The sequence below is a fragment of the Dermochelys coriacea genome, chromosome 28 (genome assembly GCF_009764565.3).
Source record: "Dermochelys coriacea isolate rDerCor1 chromosome 28, rDerCor1.pri.v4, whole genome shotgun sequence".
NCBI classification, from domain to species: domain Eukaryota; kingdom Metazoa; phylum Chordata; order Testudines; family Dermochelyidae; genus Dermochelys; species Dermochelys coriacea.
The window spans coordinates 4,667,060-4,685,296 of NC_050095.1; the positions used below are offsets into that span (position 1 = coordinate 4,667,060).

At 44.5% G+C, this 18,237-nt stretch overlaps 1 protein-coding gene, 1 long non-coding RNA gene and 1 pseudogene across 45 annotated transcripts in view; 1 reads left to right on the forward strand and 2 right to left on the reverse strand.

The window, feature by feature from the left end:
* The window catches only part of LOC119849376 (zinc finger protein 420-like), a 3,142,523-nt gene that overhangs the window by 1,997,178 nt on the left and 1,127,108 nt on the right, over positions 1–18,237 (forward strand). The window lies entirely within an intron of this gene.
* LOC119849372 overlaps positions 1–18,237 on the reverse strand; it is a 36,991-nt pseudogene that overhangs the window by 18,149 nt on the left and 605 nt on the right.
* Positions 11,843–17,376, reverse strand: LOC122457754. Its single transcript, XR_006277427.1, has 3 exons — positions 17,156–17,376; positions 12,518–13,648; positions 11,843–12,326 (listed from the first exon to the last, which is right to left on the reverse strand). It is a non-coding gene; the product is annotated as an uncharacterized LOC122457754 (long non-coding RNA).

Consider the following 18,237-nt stretch of genomic DNA (forward strand, 5'->3'; position numbering starts at 1 on the left):
CTTCCCCAGTCACAACCCCACGATTCACGGAACAGCAGCACTAGGTAAATGGAAGCTCCAGGAGGCACATGTTAACAGAGTCCCACCCCGACCTTGGTTAGAGCAGCCAGGAGGGTAGAGAGGGTAGAGAGAACCTTTGTGTTTCCCAGCTGACAGACAGAGGCAGGGTCTTCACATTTATGACACACCTACTAGCCAGAGCTTGATATGGGAGATGGGGCTGTCTCTGGGCCCTACTAATGGCTCCCTGGTAGGAATCCCAACACTCTCCAAATAAAATACATGGAACAAAGGGGAAGTCAATAGTAAAGAATATAAGTTAGAAGGTCAGAAGTGTAGAAAATTGGTAAGGGATGCGATCAAAAATAAATGACCAATCAATGAAAATCAAGAAGTTTTTAAAAGTATATTAAGTGAAAAAATTAATCCTAACAATGGTAGTGGTAAATTACTACACAGAAATGGCAGAATTATCAAAAATAATGCAAAAGAGGTAAAAGTGTTCAATGAATATTTCTCTCCTGGATTTGGAGAAAAACAGATGATGTACTCATACCATAAGATATTGACGATGATACTCTCCATTCCAACAAGAATTCACGAGGACATTAAACAGCAGCTATTAAAGTTAGACATGTTTAAATCAGCAGGTCCAGATAACAAGAATTTTAAAAGACCTGGCAGAGGAGTGTGGTAGACTGTTAATGTTGATTTTAATTAGGACTTGGAGCACTGGGGAAATTCCAGAAGACTGGAATAAAGTAAATGCTGTGCCAATATTTTAAAAGTGTAAAAGAGATAATTCAGCTAATTACAAGAGTGTCAGTCCGACACCAATACTCTCCAACATAATGGAGCAGCTGATACTGGAGTTCATTAATAAAAAAATTAAAGAAGGTAATATAATTAGTTTCAGAGTAGCAGCCGTGTTAGTCTGTATTCGCAAAAAGAAAAGGAGGACTTGTGGCACCTTAGAGACTAACAAATTTATTAGAGCATAAGCTTTCGTGAGCTACAGCTCACTTCATCGGATGCATTCGGTGGAAAATACAGAGGGGAGATTGATATACACACACAGAGAACATGAAACAATGGGTTTTATCATACACACTGTAAGAAAAGTGATCACTTAAGATAAGCTATTACCAGCAGGAAGGAGGGGGGGAAGGAGGAAAACCTTTTGTGGTGATAATCATGGTGGGCCATTTCCAGCAGTTAACAAGAACGTCTGAGGAACAGTGGAGGGTGAGGTTGGGGGAGAAATAACATGGGGAAATAGTTTTACTTTATGTAATGACTCATCCACTCCCAGTCTCTATTCAAGCCTAAGTTAATTGTATTCAGTTTGCAAATTAATTCCAATTCAGCAGCCTCTCGGAGTCCGTTTTTGAAGTTTTTTTGTTGAAGGATAGCCACTCTCAGGTCTGTAATCGTGTGACCAGAGAGATTGAAGTGTTTTCCAACTGGTTTTTTAATGTTATAATTCTTGACGTCTGATTTGTGTCCATTTATTCTTTTACGTAAAGACTGTCCAGTTTGACCAATGTACATGGCAGAGGGGCATTGCTGGCACATGATGGCATGTATCACATTGGTAGATGCGCAGGTGAACGAACCTCTGATAGTGTGGCTGATGTGATTAGGCCCTATGATGGTGTCCCCTGAATAGATATGTGGACACAGTTGGAAACGGGCTTTGTTGCAAGGATAGGTTCCTGGGTTAGTGGTTCTGTTGTGTGGTGTGTGGTTCTTGGTGAGTATTTGCTTCAGGTTGGGGGGCTGTCTGTAAGCAAGGACTGGCCTGTCTCCCAAGATCTGTGAGTGTGATGGGTTGTCCTTCAGGATAGGTTGTAGATCCTTGATGATGCGTTGGAGAGGTTTTAGTTGGGGGCTGAAGGTGATGGCTAGTGGCGTTCTGTTATTTTCTTTGTTGGGTCTGTCCTGTAGTAGGTGACTTCTGGGTACTCTTCTGGCTCTGTCAATCTGTTTCTTCACTTCAGCAGGTGGGTATTGTAGTTGTAAGAATGCATGATAGAGATCTTGTAGGTGTTTGTCTCTGTCTGAGGGGTTGGAGCAAATGCGGTTATATCGTAGAGCTTGGCTGTAGACAATGGATTGTGTGGTGTGATCTGGATGAAAGCTAGAGGCATGTAGGTAGGAATAGCGGTCAGTAGGTTTCCGATATAGGGTGGTGTTTATGTGACCATTGCTTATTAGCACCATAGTGTCCAGGAAGTGGACAAATCAGACGTCAAGAATTATAACATTCAAAAACCAGTCAGAGAACACTTCAGTCTCTCTGGAAATGGCCCACCTTGATTATCACCGCAAAAGGTTTTCCTCCTCTCTCCCCCCTTCCTGCTGGTAATAGCTCATCTTAAGTGATCACTCTCCTTACAGTGTGTATGATAAAACCCATTGTTTCATGTTCTGTGTGTGTGTATATCAATCTCCCCTCTGTATTTTCCACCGAATGCCTCCGATGAAGTGAGCTGTAGCTCACGAAAGCTTATGCTCAAATAAATTTGTTAGTCTCTAAGGTGCCACAAGTCCTCCTTTTCTTTTTGCGAATAAAGACTAACACGGCTGCTACTCTGAAACCTAGACTTCTGTAAGCCATATGACTTGGTTCAGCACAATATTTTGACTTAAAAAGTAGAAGGATACTAAATAAACACGGCATACATTAAATAGATTAAAAATGGTGATTGTAAATGGTGTACCATGATTGAGTGGATTTATTTCTAGGGGGTTCCTGCAGGGATTGGTTCTTGGCCCTCTACTATTTAACATTCTTATCAATGACCTGGAAGAGAAGATAAAATCATCACTGATAAAGTTTGCAGTTGCCACAAAGATTGGGGGTGATGGTAACTAATGTAGTGCCAGTAGATTCAGGCTCTAGCACAGGGACTCTGGGAAGTTTTCCAAGCCCTGGCTGGAGGGTTATTTCCTGTTCCAAAAAGAAGGGATGTTCCATTCCCAACTCCTATGCCTTGAAATTAGGCCCTATCGGACACTACACCCCATATTCAGGACAGTGGTACGATTATAATATGATTAGGACATAATTATGATGCATTTTGTGCAAGATGCATCATGTGTGGTGTCATTGGAAAAGTTATGATTTGCTGAATATGATTATCCTATTTGTATGCATGGATCATGTTTGTATCTGATGTTAGGGATATTGAGTATGTATCTATATTTCAAATGTGCTTACTCTGGGTAACACCCACAACTAGCCTTTCAGGTACAACAATGAAGAAGCCAGACCATGCTGATGGCTCATTAACAAAGACAATGGACCATGAAAGAGCTTAGCCTTCCTCTGAATGTTTCAGCCAGCCTATGAGTCATGGATATTGTGACTCAGCAGGGCATGCTAGACCATGTGACCAGACCACATGACATGAACTCCATTTTGGTACCTGTGTTTTTCCACAAACTGGTCTGGGAACTGAGTTTGGAACAAAGGAGTCCTGCCATATGGAACAGGTACATAAGGTGGGGTGTGACATAATCTCTTGGCCTCATTCCCCGCACAAGAGAACTCCTGGAAACACCTCAGGAACAAAGACTGAACTGGGGGGAAGTTCTGGTCCCAGGGTAAACGGATTTCTAGCTTGTGTATGGAAACTTGGTGGACTGCTTGTATCATCAATCAGGGTGAGAAATTGCTAATTCAAATTCTATCCATCTTGTATGCTAGGCTTAGTTTGAGTTTTTACTTATTTTCTGAGTAATCTAATTTAATCTGTTTGCTATCGCATATAATCACTTAAAATCTATCTTTCTGTAGTTGTTAAACTTGTTTTATGCTTTATCTTAACCAGTGTATTTTGAGTGAAGAGTCCGGGGAGAAAGTCCCAGCTTGGTTAACACAAGCTTGTTGTGCATCTCTTTCCCACATCAACGAGGAGGAAAACTATATTTATGAGTTTATATTTTACAGATCCCTGTCCAGTGTAAGAAGGTATAATTCTGGGTTTATACTCCAGCATGGGTGCAAAACTGGGGAGCTGGGAAATCGGCTGTTGTCTTCTATCTGTCCTTGAGTGGTTTAGGTAAAGCACTCAGGTAGCTTAGTTGGATGCATGGCACCACCTGCTATCATGTTGGGTGATAACTGGGCCTCAGGAGGCTGGCTGAATCTTCAGCAAAGCAGTGTAAGAAGAGCCAGCCCAGCTTGAGGGTTAGAGGGCACAGCGGTTCCCAGAAGCCCTTCAAACTGCACCCCGGGTGACAACCGATCACACCCTACATTACACAAGTCTCAGCAGGTTTGTCAAATCCTATCCTCTCCCTTTCTCCACCCTAGATATTTCCTGCCTCCCACCACCTCTAGAAGCTCTCACCCTCCTTTGCTTTTACTGCTCCTCTCCCTCCAAGCAGAACCCACCACCAGCTCCCTCATAATCCCTTACCTGTGCCAGATCCATTGCAGCCATTTCCTTCCCCCTGGGAGGATGGGATGATCTGGAGTAAAACATGGATCTTAGTCTGTAGCCTGCCAGGGTGAGAAGGGCAATGTGAGAGAATTCAGATGGGGCTTTTGTCCTTTCCACAAGCCAATTCCCCCCAAATTTTTCCCTGCTAATGGACATTCTAGGTTCTGCCACATATGTGAAGCACAGAGTGACCTTATTCCAGTACAGGTCTAGCCCCCTTCCACCAGGGTGTAACGCTGTGAGACATGGTGAAACCCTTTCAGTAACAGAGACTCTCAATTACACTTATAAAGTTTGCAGACAATACCAAGTTGGGAGGGTTGCAAGTGCTTTGGAGGACAGGATTAAATTTCACAATGATCTGGACAAACTGGAGAAATGGTCTGAAGTAAAAAGGATGAAATTCAATAAGGACAAATGCAAAGTACTCCACTTAGGAAGGAACAATCAGTTGTATACATACAAAATGGGAAATGACTGCCAAGAAAGGAGTAGAGTGGAAAGGGATCTGGAGATCACAGTGGATCACAAGCTAAATATGAGTCAAAAGTGTAATGCTGTTGTAAAAAAAAAGCAAACATCATTCTGGGATGTATTAGCAGGAGTATTGTAAGCAAGACATGAGAAGTAATTCTTCCACTCTACTCCACGCGGATTAGGGCTCAACTGGAGTGGTGTGTCCAGTTCTGGGTGCCACATTTCAGGAAAGATGTGGACAACTTGGAGAAAGTCCAGAGAAGCAACAAAAGTGATTAAAGGTCTAGAAAACATGACCTATGAGGGAAGATTGAAAAAATTGGGTTTGTTTAGTCTGGAGAAGACGGAGGTGGTACATGATCACAGATTTCAAGTACATAAAAGGTTGTTACAGGAGGAGGGAGAAAATTTGTTCTTCTTTACCTCTGAGGATAGGACAAGAAGCAATGGGCTTAAATTGCAGCAAGGGCAGTTTAGGTTGGACATTAGCAAATACTTCCTGTCAGGGTGGTTAAGCACTGGAATAAATTGCCTAGGGAGGTTGTGGAATCTCCATCATTGAGGATTTTTAAGAGCAGGCTGGACAAACACCTGTCAGGGATGATCTAGATAATACTTAGTCCTTCCTTGAGTGCAGGGGACTGGACTTGATGACTTCTCAAGGTTCCTTCCAGTTCTGTTATTCTATGAATCAAAGGAGTCACTTTGGGGGGATTCTCCCTGTCATTGTGCCCAAGGCAGCTGTCTCAGGTTTATAAAGTTGTTTGATGTGCCAGCCTTTATACAGTCTCTCCTGGAAGTGCCCCCTTTCATGGGCTGGGCCTAATTTTAGCTTTTGGAAAGCATGACTCTGGGGGCTCTCAGACTGGGCCTTCTTGACTCACCACATCTTGTTTCTTTCTGTGGCTCCCCAGTGAGTCCAAATGAGTAGACACGCCTGATAGAGACTGTGAACAGAAGAAGGGCCCACTGGGTCAGACCAATGGTCCATGTAGCTCAGTGGCCAATGCCAGGTGCTTCCGATGGAATGAACAGAACAGGTAATCATCAAGTGATCCATCCCGTCACCCATTCCCAGCTTCTGGCAAACAGAGGCTAGAAACACCATCCCTGCCCATCCTGCCTGGGACACTGGCAGATGAGGTGTTAGCTCTTGCAAAAAAACCCCATGTCTTAATGGAACGTGGACAAACGCAGAGCGGGAATCAGTCTGGCTCACCTGCGTCAGTATCGTTAGAACAGGTATTAGAATTATAAGAATGTGTTTAGACTTTATTGAATGCTTGTGAGTTGCTGCCTGGGTTAATATCTGACTAGTTACATTGGGAGCCTCTGTGGCTCTGTAAACACCACACAGGAGAGAGACTTTACCTATGTGAAGTGCTGATTGGCAACAGAATGCATTACACCCTGCATGGCAGGAGAAATCCATCAACACCAGATAGACTATTATGGGATGTTCAAGGTGGCAAAAGATGGTTGTTGTGCTCCTGACTTCCCATTAGCTGAGTTTGGAACCCAGAGCACGTGGCTGGGCAACCTTACCTCTGCATGAATGAAGGTGTCAGTGATTAGATGAATGTTCAGTAAATATCCAGAAAGTGATGGCTCCCCATCCCTACCTGCCATTCACACAGGCAGCAAAGTCCTGGGCAAGGCAACTTTCAGAGTTAAAGAGAAAGGGCCAGTTCTCTGCCAGTCAGGAAGGAGTAGCAGCGAGGGAAAACTGGCAGCTGATCATTGGAGAGGTAAAGAGGTTTGGAGTTAGGTGTGGGGCAGAAGCAGCTGGGGCTGGGCAGTCTCCATGAGGGACACTTACTCCTCCTGTTCCCCTTCCACACCCTCTTGTGAGTAGAGAATAACCACCCTGTCCCCACCCCCGGGGCAGCCATGTCTCAGTGTAGGCATATTTTTAATATTTGTAATTCTGTTTATAATATTTATAATTCCCCTATTTGGAATAATTGTCATAATATTAGTAATTCTTGGAATAATTGTAATTCCCCTATTTGAAATAATTGTAATTCTGCAATATTGATTTACAGCTCTCCATAGCTGCTGACGGTGTTTGTGTGGGGTCTGTGTTAAAGCTTGCAAACCGTAAATTGACTCTAAGTACCTTGTAAGCCATTAATTAACTCTAAGTGATGCTCCCTTCCCTAAACTGATACCTTATGATTGAGACTGATGCTTATAAATGTAAACCGCTCAATTGACTCTACTCTCTCTAAGTCGATACTTTATTGAGATTGACGCTTGTAAACCTAAACTGCCCAATTGACTCTACTCTCTCTAAATTGATACTTTCCCTTGCTTAAAGAAAAGGAGTACTTGTGGCATCTTAGAGACTAACAAATTTATTTGAGCTGCATCCGATGGAGTGAGCTGTAGCTCACGAAAGCTTATGCTCAAATAAATTTGTTAGTCTCTAAGGTGCCACAAGTCCTCCTTTTCTTTTTGCAGATACTGACTAACACGGCTGCTACTCTGAAACCTTTCCCTTGCTTGTAATTGATATTGACGCTTATGAACGCAAACCGCTCAATTGACTTTACTTTCTCAATTGGTTCTGCTCAATTGACTCTACTCTGTAAACTGATACTTTGTAATGGAGATTGACACTTTTCTGTCAACCGCGGAAAGCCGTTAATTGGCACAGCGCTCATAGATATATCACAGAGATTCCCACCCTCTATTGTTTGTATCAGGAACGTTAAAAGAATGTTAAAAGACAGCGAGTCTCAAATAGATAACACCTCTGTTCAAGTAATATTAAAGGAATATCTCAAATAAATAACACCTCTGTATCAGTAATGTTAAAAGACAGTCAGAAATATTGAAGGAATGTTAAGAGACAGGGAGTCTCAAATAAATAACAATACTCAGTGAAATGATAAATGCATTCTTATTAAAGTAAAGAATGTATGTGAAGGAATGTTTGGTTTTGAATAATCAGGGAAGTGCCAGCCTAGGAATTCGGTGTCAATCGGCTGAAGAAGGTGCCCGATGGAAACAACCAGAGAACCCCCGGAGGGCAAACCCCCGAACGATTCAAAGGATGAAGAAAGCTGATGAGCACCTGACAGCCATCCTGGAGCCGTCATGACTAACAATATGATGAAGCAATTTCCATGGACTGGCATAGGAATAAATTCCTATAAAAATGGACTCTGAGAACTGAGAACTTTGAGTGTCCGGTTCTGCCACAACCCTTCAGGAGCATCAGATGCGTATATGACACAGACTCGGCTCCACTCTCGTGTACAGGCTACCTGGCCAGTACTCTGTCACGAGCAACTTCTAGGCTGGTAACTATAACAGCTATCAGAGTAGCAGCCGTGTTAGTCTGTATTCGCAAAAAGAAAAGGAGTACTTGTGGCACCTTAGAGACTAACAAATTTATTAGAGCATCCGATGAAGTGAGCTGTAGCTCACGAAAGCTTATGCTCTAATAAATTTGTTAGTCTCTAAGGTGCCACAAGTACTCCTTTTCTTATAACAGCTATGCAGAACTTGTGTGAATGAATGCATCTATAGATAAGTAAGGAATAAGTAGTAACATATAGTGTGCGTTTTCTATATTTTTATTATATTACAATAAACGTGGCATTTTGCCTTGTCCCTTTTACAAGATCCTGTTGGTCTTATTTTATTAGTGTAACATCAGGACTCTCCAAAGTTGCACCCACTAATTCTCTTCCCATTTCGAGTATAGCTCAGGGCAACAATTTCCCACCAACATGAACCCAGCTGGCTGCTGAGCTGTTCTGGTGCATGGGGGCCTCCTGTGGGTGAAAGGCAGAACTGCAACACTTCTCAGGCAGAATGTATTTTCTTCATGCAAAAAAAAAAAAGTCTGCACTGGACGTAAATTCTGCGCGTATACAGTGGTACAGAATTCCCACATGAGTAACTTACACGCTGCACAAATATAACCTGCAAACTCCAATCTCTTCTCTCTATGTCTCCAAGTCGCAGAGCTGCTTCTGTCATTAATGCACATAGGCTTTCACCCCTGTTAGTGCTGGTAAGACCCAATCCAGTGACAGGACTGAACCTTTATTTTCCCATTACATGGGACAGACTCAGCTGACAGGGAGGTGAGAGAGGGTAAAAAGAGAAAAGAGTTATCGTAGCCATGTAGGTCCCAGGATATCAAAGAGAGGGATTTTTAAATTGGTTCTAAAAGAAGTTACTTCACCCACCTTGTCTCTCCAAGAGATCTGAAAATGGCAGAAGGAGACAAACAGGAAGACAGAGCTCCAAACTCTAAACCAAACATTTCAAGCCCCTGGAAAAAACTACATTTCACATCTGCCCATGGGTGTGTGTCCTATATAAGGGACACCCCATTCCTCTCACAGCAGCAAGGGGAGACTGCAGCCAGCCCCAGATGATCCTTCCCCATCCTGGGATGTGTGTTGTGAGAAAGTTTGTGTGTGGTGGGTGCACAGGTTGGGTCCCCAGACAGCTAGACACATCTGCAGACAGGAAAGCCAGGGCAACTCCAGCACAGCATGGGGGCTGTGGGCAAGGGTAGCAGTTCTGGAGCTGGGTCTCTGCCACCTCTAGGTCTCATGGTAGATTGCTCTGGCAGCATCAAGTGGGTCCATCACTGCAGGGAAGGTTAGGATAGTGTCTGACATCGGGGTGAAGATTGGGGGGAGGTCCATTCCCAGGAATGGGGGATGGAATCCACCTCCCCACCCCTTTGCAGAGCACAGCAACTAGGGATTTATCCAGTGAAGTGAATTTCACTCCGGGGGACATTGAGCCAGCCACTGAAAGATCCTTGTGCCTTAGGTTCCACACTGGCCAAAGGAGTTTACTAGTACTCCCTCCACAGACTGTCGGGGGCAGCCAGAGATAATTAATGGGTTATGGGAATCAGAAGATGAAAATTCACTAAGAATGATATTAGTTTATTTATTATTAAATCCCCAGACACCCACCAATCCTCGTCCTTCTTCCGATGAGCTATAGATATCTAAGGACTCAGCTCCTGATCCTGTGGTGAGTTTCTGCCCCTCCCCACTTTCTATAGTAGCACTTTTAAGAACAGGCCAGGGAAACATGTAAATACTTTGAACCAAATTCCAGAAAATGCTGAGCATACACAAGTTAAAATGAAACCAAGACTCCATCTCCCCAAGGATCTGGCCCCTAGTGCAAAATAAGACACACTGCCCTGAAATCTGAAAAGGCCACTTCATAACTGATAGAATGTTATTTATCTATTGACTTCTGGGAATTACCAATAAAAGATAACTACCCATTGAAGTCGATACCCTGAGAGAAAGATCTCATGTGTCTTTACAAATCAGTATAATCTAATCTGCAACTTTATACAGTAAAATGCCTTATTCGAAGCCCTATATTGATTGCCTGGTGTCACTACAGGGCAGAATTAAGGTTGGGTGCCTTAGCTGTGAATTTCCATTCTCTAGCATACTGTGAGTGCTGTTTAGTGGGTTTGGCAACATTCATTTTGTTGATTTTTTTTTTTTTAAATTTCAGTTGATATCGATATTTATTTTTAAGTCTTTTTTCAGTGTTTACAATTTCAATGTTCTGAGCTGTGGGAAGTTATGGGTGTGGTCAGACAACAAATATTTAATTTCAGTAAACGCTGAGATTCAAAGAGCCAAATCTTTATAATGGTTCAAACACAAACTGTCAATGTCACATGAAAAATATACAGTGTAAATATCTTTCAATCAAACTTAACTTTCTCCAGAAGCATTTCTGTATTTTATCTATATAAATATTTTTCATCTGTGTGTGTAGAGTGAAATCAACATTTACTGCAATTTATTAATAAAAATCCAATCCTTCCAAATGTACCTTTAAGTAATGAAGCACTTTAAATTCTTTCACTTCCTAGACTGTAAAGCCTGCTTTGAGGATAATTACACCCTCCCTGTGAGGTATTTTACTCTCAGCAGCATAACCCCATCATGATGTAGCTCCTGTCTGGGAGCTCTGCTGAGGCCAGTGGCATTATGATCAGAAGGTGACACTCTGACACACGAGCAGAGACACATGGGGGAGGGTAGAGGATGAGGCAACATGGAGCTTACCAGAGCTGAACATGACCCTACGGAGCATGGGGAGCAAACTTCCTCTCAGCCTCTCCTCTCTCCCACCTCCCAGAGTCAGTAACTCTGATAAACTGTTCCCTGAAATCTAAAGAGCCCCAGTATGTGAGACAGTGATTAAGGCAGGTGCCTTAGGGGCTGCAGCACCAACCCCCTGCCTGGATGAGGGGGATGAAAAACTGCATTAGAAAGGGGTTAGGCTGGGAGAGGGCACAGCTGATGTGGGACAGGGAGCCGAGTTGACCAAGAGGCCAGAACTCATGGGGGGTTGGGTCAAGAAGTCAACAGGACTGGGTAGAGGCACTTGTGTGTATTTTCCTCATTTACCATGCTGCCATGTATTTAGCTTAGAAACTTTTTCATTCACATTTAAAACACATTGGAGCTAAGCTGTGCTGATGCACTTCCACTTACAGCGATACAGTTTTAATTAGGTTTCCTAATCAGATGTTATGCAACGCAAAGCAGTCAATAATTGGTGTGCTTTCATTAATTAATTAATTAGACTGTGCGCTTAAAAAAAATGATGGTGTGAGCAAGTATCAAAATTTCAGTCATTAAGAAATACAAATTAGGTGTCAGTTCATCTCTAATGCATTTATCTCAATTTTAATTTCAGTTTAGAATCAGGTTTCAGAGTAGCAGCCGTGTTAGTCTGTATTCGCAAAAAGAAAAGGAGGACTTGTGGCACCTTAGAGACTAACAAATTTATTAGAGCATAAGCTTTCGTGAGCTACAGCTCACTTCATCGGATGTATGCAGTGGAAAATTCAGTAGAAAATATAGTAGAAAATACTGTATTTTCCACTGCATGCATCCGAAGAAGTGAGCTGTAGCTCAAGAAAGCTTATGTTCAAATAAATTTGTTAGTCTCTAAGGTGCCACAAGTCCTCCTTTTCTTTTAGTTTAGAATTAGTATTAATTCCATGCTGTTTTAATAGCATTAGGGTCTATTTGTATAATTGTTTGCAAGATTTCATTGCCTATTGTGAACTAGCCATTTTAACCTTTTATTTTAAGATTATTAAATAAAATCCAGCGCACTACTCCTGAAAGACTGCAACCCCTGGCTGGTGATATGCTCCCTAGAGGGCAAACACCTGATGAACCCTTTCACCCTAAAAAGCGCTTTTGGCTCTGACATTCCTTTATCCACCCCACCAGAAAATGCTACAGGTAGCCAGGTACTTACAGCATACCTTCACTGGGTATACTCCTACCAGCTGTGTGCCAAAATTCAAATGGTTCTGTTTGGTTTATCTTTCGTTCAGCTTTGCAATTATTAGATCCCATTTAAAAACTAACAAATTTATTAGAGCATAAGCTTTCGTGAGCTACAGCTCACTTCATCGGATGCATCCGATGAAGTGAGCTGTAGCTCACGAAAGCTTATGCTCTAATAAATTTGTTAGTCTCTAAGGTGCCACACGTACTCCTTTTCTTTTTGCGAATACAGACTAACACGGCTGCTACTCTGAAACATTTAAAAACTGGAACTGAAATAACCAAAGCAAGTTAAGAGAGTGACATCAAGCATAGGTGGGGGTAAAACAATAAAGGGAAAGAACTGACTATGCAAAAAAAGGAACATCCCCAACTATCAGAGCCCCAGACTCCTGTCCAAGTGAATCCACCCCAGCCAGGCATATCAAGCTGGGCCCCTGAAAAATCACCCATCCCGTCTGGCAGTGAATGCGGCATGTTCCAGATGGAGCTATGGTGTGTGCGCGTCTGCTCTGCTGACATGCTGCTTTGGTACGGAAGGCACCACAGCCACCGGGAGCAGAGACATGGACTCCTACAAAACACAGTCCCAGATATCCCTCCAACATCACATCCCCTCCCCCACCTCCACACGGTCTGCCATCCCTTCCCCCACCTCCACATGGCCATTCTCAGCCTACTGCTAACAGTTCCTTTTAGCCTTCAGCACTATTAATAAATACAAAAGGTAGATCGTGCCAGAGAAACCTGATCTCCTTCTGTGAGAAGATAACTAATGTTTTGGACAAAGGAAATGCAGTAGCTCTCATCTATCTGGATGTCAGTAAGGCATTTGATACAGTTCCACATGGGAAACTATTTGTTACATTGAAGAAAATGGGGATTAATATGAGAACTGAAAGGTCGATAAGGAATTGGTTGCAGGGGAGACTACAAGGGGTCATACTGAATGGTGAGTTGACAGGCTGGAGGAAGACTATTAGCGGAGTTCCTCGGAGATCAGTCTTGTGACCGATCTTATTCAATATTTTTATTCGTGACCCTGGCACAAAAAGTGGGAGTGTGACACAAAGCTGGGAAGGATTGCCAACAAGGAGGAGGATAGGAATATCATCCTAGAAGATCTGCATAACCTTGAAAGCTGGAGTAATAGAAATGGGATGAAAATTAATTGTGCAAAGTTATGCATTTGGGGATGAAAAACAAGAATTTTTGCAATAAACTGAGGAATTATCAGTTGGAAGTCACAGAGGAGGAAAAAGACCTAAGTGTATTGGTTGATCACAGAATAATTATGAGCTGCCAAAGTGCTGCGACCGTGAAATAGGTTAATGCAGTACTAGGATGCATCAGGCAAGGTATTTCCAGTAGACACAGGGAAGGGTTAGTCCTGTTATACTGTAGGCAATTCTGGTCTCCCATGATTAAGAAGGATGAATTCAAAGTGGACCAGGTGCAGAGAAGGGCTACTAGGATGATCCAAGGAATGGAAAATCTGCCTTATGAGAGGAGATTCAAAGAGCTTGGCTTGTTTAGCCTAATCAAAAGAAGGCTGAGGAGAGATATGATTGCTCTCTATACATACATCAGAAGGAAAAATACCACGGAAGGAGAGGAGTTATTTAGCACCAATGCTGGCACTAGGACCAATAGATATTGGCAATCAATAAGTTTTCGCTTGAAATTAGGCGAAGGTTTCTAACCATCAGAGTGAAGTTTTGGAACAGCCTCCCAAGGGAAGCAGTGGGGGCAAAAAACCTAACTGGCTTCAAGACTGAGTTTGATACCTTTATGGAGGGATTGGTATGACAGGACTGCCTACAATGGCATGTAGTCAATCTGCAACTGCTAGCAGCAAATATCTCCAACAGCCAGTAATGGGACACTAGATGGGGAGGGCTCCGAGTTACTACAGAGAATTCATTCCCAGGTAGCTGGCTGCTGGGTCTTGCCCACATCCTCAGGGTCTAATTGATTGCCATATTTGGGGACAGGAAGGAATTTTGCCCAGACTCAGATTGGCAGAGACCCTGGGGTTTTTTGTTTTGCCTTCCTCTGCAGCATGGGGCATGGCATGGGTCATTTGCAGGTTTAAACTCATGTAAATGGTGGATTTTTTTGTAACTTGAAGTCTTTAAATGATGATTTGAGGACTTCATTAACTGAGCCAATGGTTAGGGGTCTATTACAGAAGTGGGTGAATGAGATTCTGTGGCATGCGATGTGCAGGAGGTTAGACTAGATGATCATGATGGTCCCTTCTGGCCTTAAAGTCTGTGAGTCTATAAACTGTGCCTTGCATTGCACAGACACTGATGGAGATCAGGGCCCCATTGTGCTAAGCATGGCAGAGAACCTGACTGAGATCAGCAACCCCATTGTGCTGGGCACTACACAGACAGAGAGGGACAGTCCTTGCCCCAAAGAAATCACAATCCAAGTAGACAATGGGTAAGAGTAAAAGAGAGAGGGGTTGTGAGTTCCTCAGGGTCACCAAGAAGGTCAGTCCTTTTACCCTCCCCCATGAGGGCCCTTGCGGCCCAGAGGATTTGATTAAAGTCCCCCCATCGCTGGAGGGCAAGATGTACTTTGTTGCAGGAGCCACGGACGTCTTCTAGAAACTCCCGCAACTCCTCTCGCAGCGCATGGGGGACTGGGGTTATGGTCTGTTTACTCCCCGACGGGGCCCTTGGTACAGCCACCGAGACGGGCAGACAGGGTGCGGACCCCCGACGGGGCTCCTGATGGGTTGACCTGAATGCTGGAGTGATAGGGGGCGGCGGAGGGAGGATAGCAGCCCCTGGTAGGTCGGGACGGGTAAACACAAAGGCCGCTCCCTGGGGGTCATCCGTTGGCAAGGGGAAGGAGACAGCCCCAGGGGCAGCAATAACATCTCGGGAGGTGGACGGGACAGGGGCAGGGGCAAGGTTAGAGGTGAGATTTTGGGTGGGGAGAGGGCTCTCAGTGATGCCGGGCGCAGGCTCTATGTTGGATTTGGCAGCCACAGCATCAGGGGGTGGACTCTCTTCTGTAGGGCCCTCTCCCGGGAAGGAGGTCGAATGCTCCTTACCAACGACGGTTGCCCCTGGTGGCTCAGGTCCCGGCCGCGTGGCACTGGCCGTCGCCTCAACAGGTTCAGCGGCTCTCAGTGGGGTGCCATCTGCAACTTGGTTTATGGAGGAGTCCAGGGGCCCCTCGGAGGTGGGAGCGGAAGCAACAGTTAGGGGGAGGGAGGATGGGGAAAGGGAGGCTGGAGTGAAGTCGTTTTTATCGAGACCCGCTGGCATAGGGTCGTCCTCCCCCTGGGTAACCGGGGTCAGACCCACCCAAGAAGGTGGGTGACAGAGCCAGGAACAGACCCCGCTAACTCCAGAGCCCCATCACCCGCAGTTTGGAAAGGTCCCCAGACCCTATTGTATTAGGCTGCAGGAAGAGGTGGTTTGTCCATGGATGCACAGGCTGTCTTGGCAGGGCAACCCAGCTGCAGTCCCTGCACACAGCTGGGGGTGTGTGTCATGGGTTAGGAGAAGTCAGTGCCCACTCCTGTGGGGCTGTGCGCCTGGCTCATACCTCCAGCACTCACTGCTACCCCTCCATTACCAGCTCCACTGTTCAGCCAGCCCCAGGTCTCAGTGAGGGTCACTGTCCCCAGAAGCCTTCAAACAGTGCCAATCAGACTGCACTAGTGTAAATTCTGTCTATACTAAGGTTTTGCACCAGTGCCTAAAACAAATGTGATATATGCCATCATGTGCCAGCAATGTCCCTCTGCCATGTACATTGGCCAAAACGGACAGTCTCTATGCAAAAGAATAAATGGACACAAATCAGACGTCAAGAATTATAATATTCAAAAACCAGTCGGAGAACACTTCAGTCTCCCTGGACACTCAATAACAGACTTAAAACTCGCAATTCTTCAACAAAAAAAACTTTAAAACCGGACTCCAATGAGAAACTGTAGAACTGGAATTAATTTTCAAACTGGACACCATCAAATTAGGCCTGAATAAAGACTGGGAGTGGATGGGTCACTACAAAAACTAAAAACTAATTTCCCCCTACTGTTACTCACACCTTCTTGTCAACTGTTTGAAACTGGCCACCCTGATTACCAATACAAAAGTGATTTTTCCTCCTGCTGATAATAGCCCACTTCCCCTTTAATTGAATTGCCTTGTTAGAACTGACCCACCACTTGGTAAGGTAACTCCCAGGTTTTCAAGTACTGTGTATATATATATTCAGCCTACTGTATTTTCCACTTCATGCATCTGATGAAGTGGGTTTTAACCTATGAAAACTTGTGCCCAAATAAATGTATTAGTCTCTAAGGTGCCACAAGGACTCCTTATTGTTTTTGCTGATACAGACTAACACGGCTACCACTCTAAAACACTAGTGTGACAGAGACCTTCAGTACCCAAAACAGCAGTATAGCGGCACTAGAACTGGGATCTATTTCTAGATCTGTCACAGACAGACTGGATGACCTTGGGCACATCCAAGTTTCTCCTCCCAACTTTAGTCTCTTTACTCAGCTGCCCACCTCACTGGGGACTCCTTCTCTCCAGAGCTGCTCCCTACTAAAATCTGTGTGGGTGTCACCAAAGCTAAGGTAGTTCAGCTCTGGAATAGTCTTACAAGGGTGGCTGTGGAGACACTTTCCCTGGAAGTTTTTAAGAACACATAGGACAAAACGCTACTACAGATAATCTACATATACTTGGTCCTGCCTCGGCAGAGAGAGCTGGACTTGATGACATCTTGAGGGCTTTTTCAGCCCTACATTTCTACAATGTGATGCAATATATACGTAAAAAAACACAACATACAGAATAAAGCTAACCACAACATAATATGAGGCAATTCAGAAAAAAAACCCATAAAACAAACACACACAACCTAAAAAGAAAAGGAGTACCCGTGGCACCTTAGAGACTAACAAATTTATTAGAGCATAAGCTTTCGTGAGCTACCTACTCTGCACAGCATAAAATGACAATACAAAGGAAAAGAAAGCAACACAATGCAAACTAAGGTTTCAGAGTAGCAGCCGTGTTAGTCTGTATTCGCAAAAAGAAGAGTACTTGTGGCACCTTAGAGGCTAACAAATTTATTAGAGCATAAGCTTTCGTGAGCTACAGCTCACTTGATCGGATGCATTTGGAAAAGTTTTTTCCACCGAATGCATCCGATGAAGTGAGCTGTAGCTCACGAAAGCTTATGCTCTAATAAATTTGTTAGTCTCTAAGGTACCAAATGCATCCGATGAAGTGAGCTGTAGCTCACGAAAGCTTATGCTCTAATAAATTTGTTAGTCTCTAAGGTGCCACAAGTCCTCCTTTTCTTAATGCAGACTAAGACATCCTAGGACAAAAGTACACAATGCAAAAGAGCTCAACTCAAACCAACACAACACAGGTACCAAACAAGCTGAGGGAAAACAACGCTCCCTAAAACTCCGCAACACAACACGGTGCCTCAGGAGTTCCAACTGGCACCATGCAAAACAGCTCAGCTTTGTTTGGGATCCCTGCAGCATCTGGCAAAATACGGGGGGGGGGGGGGGGGGGCGGATCTCTGTCAGGGTCTGTGCAGTGCCCAGTGCAGTGGTGGGGCGTGACCTTCATCAGGGTCAGCGCAGGGCTACACAGATCTCAGTGGAGGTCTCTGAAGTGCCCAGCGCAATGGAGGCCGCGGTCTGGGCCGCAGTCGTGCGCTGCCTGGCAGAAGGGGGGCGTTCTCGGTCTCAGTTTTTACCTGGCACAATGGGGGGGCCTCGTGTCAGTTGGGGTCGCCACAGCACCTGCTTTCACAGGGGAAAGGAGCAGGGAGGGAGCCAGGAGGTCACTGGACGCGGGGAGGGGCGGGAATGCGACTAGCAAGCAATGGGGGGGGGAGGGGGCTGCTGGGTTGTGCAGGGTGGGGGAGGGAGAGTGGCCAGCCCAGAGGTGTCCCCGTCTCGGGGCTCTGCCCCTTCACCC